We start from the raw sequence: 8,538 nt of genomic DNA on the forward strand, positions 1-8,538 counted from the left end.
TGGCGTCGGCTCTGCCCATGTCCTGTCCAGCCCCCGCGGGCGCTACCAGTCTTGCAGGACGGGAGAAGCAGTCACCGAGCGTGCCTTCATCCCCAGGAGGCTGATGAGTAGCATTCAGTGATGAAAGGCATTCCAGCCCACCTCAAAACCTCACCGTCAGTGATAAATGAGGACTGCCAAAGCAGAAAAACCCTTTCAATATATTCTGATGAGCTAGCTACAAAGCGGGCTTTTCAGCAGCGAAGAGCATATGGTCAGCATTATTCTTAAATATTTTTGGAAAACATACAGGATCCCAACATGTTTCTGAAGTAACAGTTAAACATGTACACAACACATGTGTCCGGGGAGGCCCTGCCTTTGTCACAGTTATTCTCGGTTTTGCACCTTGGACAGGAGATCAGGATCTCTTCAGGAATGTGTGCCAAATGAACATAAGTTTTATGCATCCTGCTGCCTTGTGTAAGATCTGATTTTCAAAAATATATTATGAAATAATTATGAGGGACTTGATTTGGAACTGTTTTCTCTGACTGGCCAGCCATTTTCATGGATGTACCTTGTCTTTCCTGAGTTATGCAGAGTAAGTGAGCTGGAAAAAGAGTAGGAAGAACGAGTCAGGATAGCATGGCTACAGGGATGGTCATGAGTGATAGTATCTAGCATGTGTTTGAGATTGACAGCATTCAGCTATGCCTGCTGGAGCAAAGCCAAGTAGCGTCCAAAAGCTGCACAAAGCAGCCCGTCAGAGAGTTCCTACCCCAATCCAAACTGATGTGTAAGCCTTTTCTAGCATGTTACTGAACATGAAGCACAGTTTGTTCTACCAGTTGTGTCTTTTATAAAATCTTTTTACCTTTCTCATTACCCCCTAGGTCTTCTCCAATTTTGTGGGAAGCCTTGGTGGTAAACAGCATGTGCCTAGCCCAATGCAAAATAAAAAAAAAAAAAAAAGAAAAAAAAAAAAAAGAAAGTTTGTTAGAAAAGCTTGGCAACAAACTAATAATATTTGCGGCCATGTGACACTGTAGAGCTTTGTCCTGATTGCAGCTAGTCTCTTGGGATCTTCATATGTATTCATGATTAAATGCCATTTCCTCTCTGCAGCAGGGCAGTAAAAACCAAGACTACATGGAGGTGGTGGCATCTACCAGTACAGCTGTCAGCAGGAAGAGGGAAATGGGAGAGGAGCTGAGAGATGCCCCTATATCCTGTCTCTGCAGGAAGACCATAAGCAGGTGGAGCACATAGACATGGCTCTGACAGACTCTAGTCGTGGGCTGTGGTGTGCACCTGTGCATAGAAGAAAAACTTTTCCTAACAGAGGAAACACTGGCATTAATTTTGTATAATGGATTATTGGCCCTTAGTTTTACAGGTAATATTAGAGAACATTACCTATACAGATAACAAGCATTCTCTAAGTAAAAAGTACTCAGTGGAATTTATCCCCTTAAAATAAGGTCTTATGTAATGTAGGAGAGTGGGCTGGTTTAATTTAATTAATGTCCTACTGCTAAATCACTGTAAAGATTGCTTTAACCTACCTTTGTCAACAAGCTGTAGGTTCTTTGAAGTCTGCTAATATAAAATAATCTGACAGAAGCAAGAAATAAAAACTGTTTGCATTTACACGGAATGAGGAATTGACTTTGGACAGACAGATCAATTTTTGGAGATTTGTGTTGAATTGATGCATTTTATTAGCAGAGACAGGTTTAATGGTGTTACAGCTGTTCATTGATGAAGGCTTCTTCCCCTTCTTCTGCTATTAGATTCTTGATAGCTTAAGTACTTCTCCAATCATACAGTTATTTTTCACAGTAATAGTCCACAGTAGAAAATGTCACATGGGTGTTGCAAATTGCTCAGTCTTGTCCCTTATCTCCAGCAACCAGCTTTGTGATCCTCAACAGTATACTTTAATCTCTTGGTGCCTGCCTTTTCCTCTGTATTCCAGGGAAAATATCATCCTGCTGATAATACAGGAAGGTGTTGGACCTCAGAAGAGGACAGGCAGGAGTTCAGAGGCACAGCTGAGACCTGAACCACCCTCTCCTGTCTCTCAGTTTAGCTTAGATAAACTTAAAGGAAAACTTTGTTAAGCAGATGAGGAAGAAACTTTTCATGAAACTGCAAGCACTGTGCCTCTTCCAAATGAGAGCCCAATGTCACAGCCTTTTTTAGGCAAAGTTTTCACTAAAGAGAACAAATGCTTTGTATTCAGGATCCCAGATGTGCCAGGCTGACAGGGCTATTTTCAGACAATGGTAAGATCTATGAAATGTTTCCATTTATAGTTTCAGGAAGCGTACTCAGCATCTACTCTAAACTAATCTTTTAAATTCCCTCCATACGGTCTGTAAGTGGGCTCCTTTAGAAAGCAATTCATCCTGGGTGTATTTGACAACTGTCTGGAGTGGGATGAAATACACCAGCAAATCCCATCCCACTTGCTGAAACTTTGTGCCGTATAACTGAAAAATCACACACATTTTCTGCAGAAAATTTATTTATATGGGTTTTGCCTGAAAGCATCCTCAAGAATTATGTTTTATTGGAAGGAAGTCTGTAGAGAAGAGATGGTAAATGACAAATACTCTCCCAGCTCTTTAGTATTCTGGAGGTTTATTTAACAGGATTATGTGCATCCCAGTGCACGTTTACCTCAGGCCCTCTGACAGACACTTTCTGATGTATAGTCAGGCAATTCTTCCAATGCAAGACCTGCAGGAAGGGTGTCTCCGGTTAATACAAGGAGGCTTGTATTCTTTTTGTTTGAATCCAAGATGTAAAACACCACATTCCAGGGCTTCCAGGTATCTGACTAATAGTATAGTAACTGATTCTTGCCAGCTTAAAGCCAGGAGCCAACTTTTTTCTAAAATAATCAGTCAAAGTATTCAAAGTTTAACAGACGTAGATGTTTATCTAAAGGGTACATGATCCTGAGGTATAAGGACAGAGTAAAATTGTTTGCCATTAAAGTTATCTAAACTGTGCACAGCAAACAATTTATTCAATCACGCTGAACAATTATCCCTGTTCCCAAATTATGCACGAGCAGCTCCCTGCTGACACTTTATTTGGTATGTTCATTATTTGAAATTGCTCAGTGAACAGTTTCTATGAATTGTTTGCAAGTGATTTTTCTGGGACTTGATAGAAGGGCCTGCTATGCTTGCTCTGGCTCTACCTAAATCACATGATTCCCAAAAAAATCAGGAGAGCTGATACAAAATGGGTTGGATTTCCTAAAGCAGAGCCATGGCACGCTTGTCGCTGCCCTGCCAGGACAGCTTGCTAACGGCACTGGGGAATAATGGGAACCTGTCCCAGGGGATTTGCTCCTTTCTGCAAACAGAGGAGTACCAAATATGGAGTCTGACCACATTGCTTCCCTGGAACTCAAATAGTTATCGACACATTGCTCTCTGTTAACGTGAGGCAGCTCTTACTTCACACCAAACTGGAAGACAAGTTAGAGCCACACTTTTGCATTGCATCTGTCCCCACCCTGCGGGACAGCCCAATTTTAGGGGTCCCCACTACAGCAGATTTGGCAGCACTGGGTGAACTGGCTGCGATTTTTCTGTTCCCTTTTTGGACAACATCCACACACAAATAAAGTTCAAAACAATCATGGAGAGATGTCTGTGCTAATCCTGAAGTAAATGCATTTCAGCTGCAGCTCTCAACATTATCTCTGCAAAGACTCCTATGAATTTGTGTGAGTCTGTGTGACTGTCTGTATAGACCAAAGGAACCACAGATATTGTCAGAGTACAAATGTATGCATGCTTTTGGGTGTTGGTACAGTGACAATTAATGTTTTGCTACAGCAATTAATGTTTTTTAGCTGTGCATTTTAATATTTACTGTGGCTGTTTTTGAGAAGCAAAGGCTAGGGTTGAACCTTCAGGGTGTTGCATATTTGCATCACTATCATTTTTATAGGAATTTTTAAAATTATTGATAAGGATTTAGAATTTTATGTAAAGATTTGATAAAGAACTAAATAACAAGTGTTTAACATCTCTGGACAGACAGACAGAACTGAAAAATAAAATCAAAAAACCTAATTTAAAAACTTGAGGAACGAGGACAAAAAAGAAGTAGAGGGAGGCTGAACATGAGTCTAAAGAATCACTTTAACAAGTGACAGAGAAAGCATACATGATTTGATAGTGAAGATACTCCACAGTGAGGGGAAAGAAAAGGTAAACACATTAGCTCAGAAGAACTTTGAAATGGAAAGAGATAACTTTTTAAAATTTAATAAACTGTGCATATTGTAAAGGAATGTCAGCATGTGTGCTGAGTTAGAGCATGCCACAACTGCTCCTTGCTACCCTGATCTTTAAGAGTAAAGGCAAACACAGATTTTAAAAAAAAAAAATTTTTCTTTTAATTTTAATGAATAAATAAGACCAGTATTCTGAATGATGTTTATTATACTTCTTTGCTCTGTAAAGAAAAAATAAACTAACAAAACCCTATTATATAGGGTTAAAAGCAGGGATACAGACTGCCATAAACATACGTGTATATGTGATTATTGCTTTTGCATGTAGCTGAAGTACATAGACCACTGTAAAAAGCACTTTTGGAACTAAAATGACAATCAATATAGTTAACAAAAAGATATTAACAGTTTGTAAAATCAAAACCAATGTAAAAATGTTTTATGTATCAGTATTTCCTGTATTTTTTCTATGAGTACTTACTCATTAACTCTTTCAATAAAGAATATATTTCCTGTAAGAACACCATATTTTTGAAAAGCCGTAATTAAACAATAAAATGGAGACCCAGTGATAAACAGAGCAGAGTGCTGGATATCTGACTGTTTTTAAGAAGCACTTCATTCCCCTCACTAGTGAGATCTGCTTGAAAGTATCATTTGAGAGGACTCAACTTTTCTGTAAATGAAAACAAGACAGTTTTGCTTCATATTCAAAATAAGTATTCAAGATATTTTATCTCTTAGTAAAATAGAATAGCTGGATTCCATAAAAGCTTTAAAGATTTCACTGTGAGAGAGTTAGATGACCAAAGCACAGCAGCAAGGAATTCCAGCAGCTGTTTTATTGGAACTGCTGATACCCATCCGTGGGTATCCTGGCAGATGTGAACTGGCTTGCCTCACTTTTGATATGGATTGTTTTTAATTTACCCATTGTGAGAGAGCACATATGGGAAGATACAGGGTCATATCTAATGTGTTTTAAACTCATCCCAAATCTTATCTGCCAGTATCCCACCCCTGTCCTACAGTTGGACACAGGAAGTCCAAGTGCAGCACTGGGTATCTGGATTGTCCTGCACTCTTCCTAAAACCCACCCAGGGAAATATTAAAGAGATGTGTGTGCTTCATCCTCACTGAGCCCAGACTCCTGCAGGCTGCTTGGGATCACCCCACAGAATCCCTGCCTGGGGACAGGCACCTGCTCACCTCCTTTCACAGACCTGACATGCTTTGATGCTTGCCTGTGAGGTGCAGTTTCTGTAGAAGGGGAGGGTGCTGCCCACTTCTATACTGTTACATGGTTAGAGCATTTATCCATTAAACGGGATTTTTGCCTCCGTGTCTTTCTTGGCCTAATGTCCCTTTTACTCCCAGAAAATTATTATATCTTCCAGATTTAGACAAGTTAAGGTGGAGAGTCACTAGTGGATACAATGAAAAGTATGGGATTTGCTGCTGAAATAGTTATTTATCACCATTATTTTATTGCAGTTGATTATTTATATGACTTTGATGTCTTAGTTCTTGGTCATCTATCTTTTATCACCATTTGTCTTCAAAACCCCACTCAGGCAGTGAAATAGTCCTGTTCCTGCAATACACCACTGATCCCTCAAATTAGGAACTGCATTTCAACTGACAACTTTAAAAATATTGCTTGTGAATCCACAGCAGAAGAATAACTGCTATAAAATCCTTCTGCTCTCACAAGGTTTTGGGAAAGTCTCTCTTTTTTTTTTTTTTTTTTTTTTTTTTTTTTTTTTTCCAGAGCAAGGTTTAACAACATTTCTAGCTTGCAGAAAGATGATTTGGGTCGAAACCTGTTGCTGGCAGAACCCTCTGCCATGTGACCCTCTAGGAGGACATGGCTAGCCATGGTTTGGGACACGACCCCAAATCTAGAGCTGAGTGATGACATGCTTGTGCTGCTTTTCTCCTACACACCCCTGCTGATGAAGCTCCACCTACATGGTTTGATTCATCAGCATGAGGTGGCTTGATTTACATGTCAAGTTCAATACATCTTTTGATTCCCACAGAAGCAAGCAGAAACTGATGGGATAAAAGAGTCTAAAAGAAAGGAAAGTTAATCTGAATTAGACAAACAGAAAGAAAGGATGTTTTTCCATATGAGCCCTGAACCTATTATATTTTAATGCATATTAATGTCAATAAAGCAAGCATTTTCAAGAGGGATTAACAAATCAGTTTAATATGGTATTTATTCTGTTGTATAGTAAAAAAATCTGTTATGCAGTAACAGCTATGGAGGAAAAATATGCATTCAATTATTACAGGAATAGAAAGAAAAATATTACTCTGCTCATGTCTGAATTCAACAAATAGACAATAATTTTTTATTTCCTATTTAAATAGTTTTCTTCTATATAAAGAGCTGCAGATTTGTTTCACTTTTAACACATGGTTTGCAATATCAGCTCATACGAGCAACACAATATTGTGTTTTAATACTTCATGTACATTGAGACCAAATATATCTTATATTTATCACTCACATAAGCAAAACCTATAGAGCACTTTTTTTCCTGTAAATGTAGCATCAACATATTATTTAATTACTACAAGCATATGTCTTTTTTGTGGTATGGCAAATCTGTGCAATATCATCCAAGCTTGTATTCAGCTTCCCCAGTTTAATCCGAGGGGAGCTCATATCTCTACATGTATGATTTGCTTTGTTGCAAGGAAAATAGTTCCTGAAAACATAGATCCTGGATGGCCCTGCTCAGCCACAAAACACAGCCTCTATTATCACAGGCAGCTGAATAAAAGAACCTGTTTCTTTAAACACTTAAAATTTGCCTTCAGTAGATTGGGCTGTATCCTCTCAGGTTTTTCCATAGTTTCTGTAGTTTTGAGTGTAGTTTTATGATGGAACCTGTTACCTGTACTTACCCTATCAGTAGTTAAAAAAATACTACAAAATGAAAGAATTCAAAGGTCAGTCCCATGCTCTTTAGTAGGCAAGACTTGTTTTGAAGCTCTAACTACATATTGCTGCACCCAACAAACTAATTTGCCAGAAGTCCAATTTGAAATAAACCTCTCTTGGACAAAATTTGTATGAACTTTCATTTTCTCTTTCTCTACTCCTCCTCCCCCTCTGTTTTGGACTGTCCTAGGCCATACAGTTTCTTACCTTATGCAGAAAATTTGAACCCTTCTGCAGGCTGTGAGGGCAATTCCAACATGATGTCCATATAATTACAAAAACTTATAAAAATCAACTTATGAATGACCACATGATAACTCTTACCCATAGCAGCATATAAATGTAGACATAACTCCACAGAAGGTTATGGAACTGGTAAAAATGTAAAATGTGAGTAAAGGGGAATCACTGTAGGATCAAGAAAAGGACTCACTGATAGCAGCATGGACTCAAGTATCCACTTGTTTAAACCAGTTGTGAAGGAACCTGATTACATCACTAACAGTTATTTCTGAGCTGTAACACGGGCATAAATTAGGTCAGAACTTCATCTAGCTCCAAATGTTTATTAACTTACAAGTAATCACAGAATCATAGAATGCTCTGGGTTGGAAGGGACTTTTAAAGGCCATCTTGTCCAACCCCCTTGAATAAGTGAGGATATCTTCAAATAGATCAAGATGCCCAGAGCTCCATCCAATTTGAATGCTCCCAAGGACCAAACATCCACCAACTCGCTGGACAGCCTGTTTCAGTGTTTCATCACAGTAATAATAATAATAATAATAATAATAATAAAAATTCCTCCTTATATCTAAATATATCACAAAACATATTAATGAATTTAAAGCCATTACTCCTTGTCCCAAGGAGTATTCACAAGAGGCTCTGCTATAAAAAGTCTGTCCTCATCTTTCTTGCAGGCCCCTTTAAGTACTGAAAGGCTGCAATATAATGTCACCTGGAGCCTTCTCTTCTTCAGGCTGAGCAACCCCCACTCTCTAATGCCTGGGTGTTTATGATCTCACAAAACTTGTCTAATTTTGCTGTCATCATTCTGAATATATCTTCATTTAGGTAGATTATACAGCCCTCCCAAAACTGGTTTATAAGTCGCATTCTACTGTATGTTTAAAAGTACTGTCCAGACTAAAATAAAAACACAGGTAGAAAGAACTTCTGTCTTGCTTCCAGCCCTTTTTTGTGTACTTATATTATTGTAGATCTCTATTTTACAGCTGAATTTTACAGCTGAAATGTTCTGCTAGTCATGTCTCAAACAGATGCTGGAAAACTAGAAACAATTTTTTAAAAATGACTCAAAGCCCAGAAAGC

This window comes from Pyrgilauda ruficollis, unplaced genomic scaffold (assembly GCF_017590135.1).
Source record: "Pyrgilauda ruficollis isolate IOZ18807 unplaced genomic scaffold, ASM1759013v1 scaffold43, whole genome shotgun sequence".
NCBI classification, from domain to species: Eukaryota; Metazoa; Chordata; class Aves; order Passeriformes; family Passeridae; genus Pyrgilauda; species Pyrgilauda ruficollis.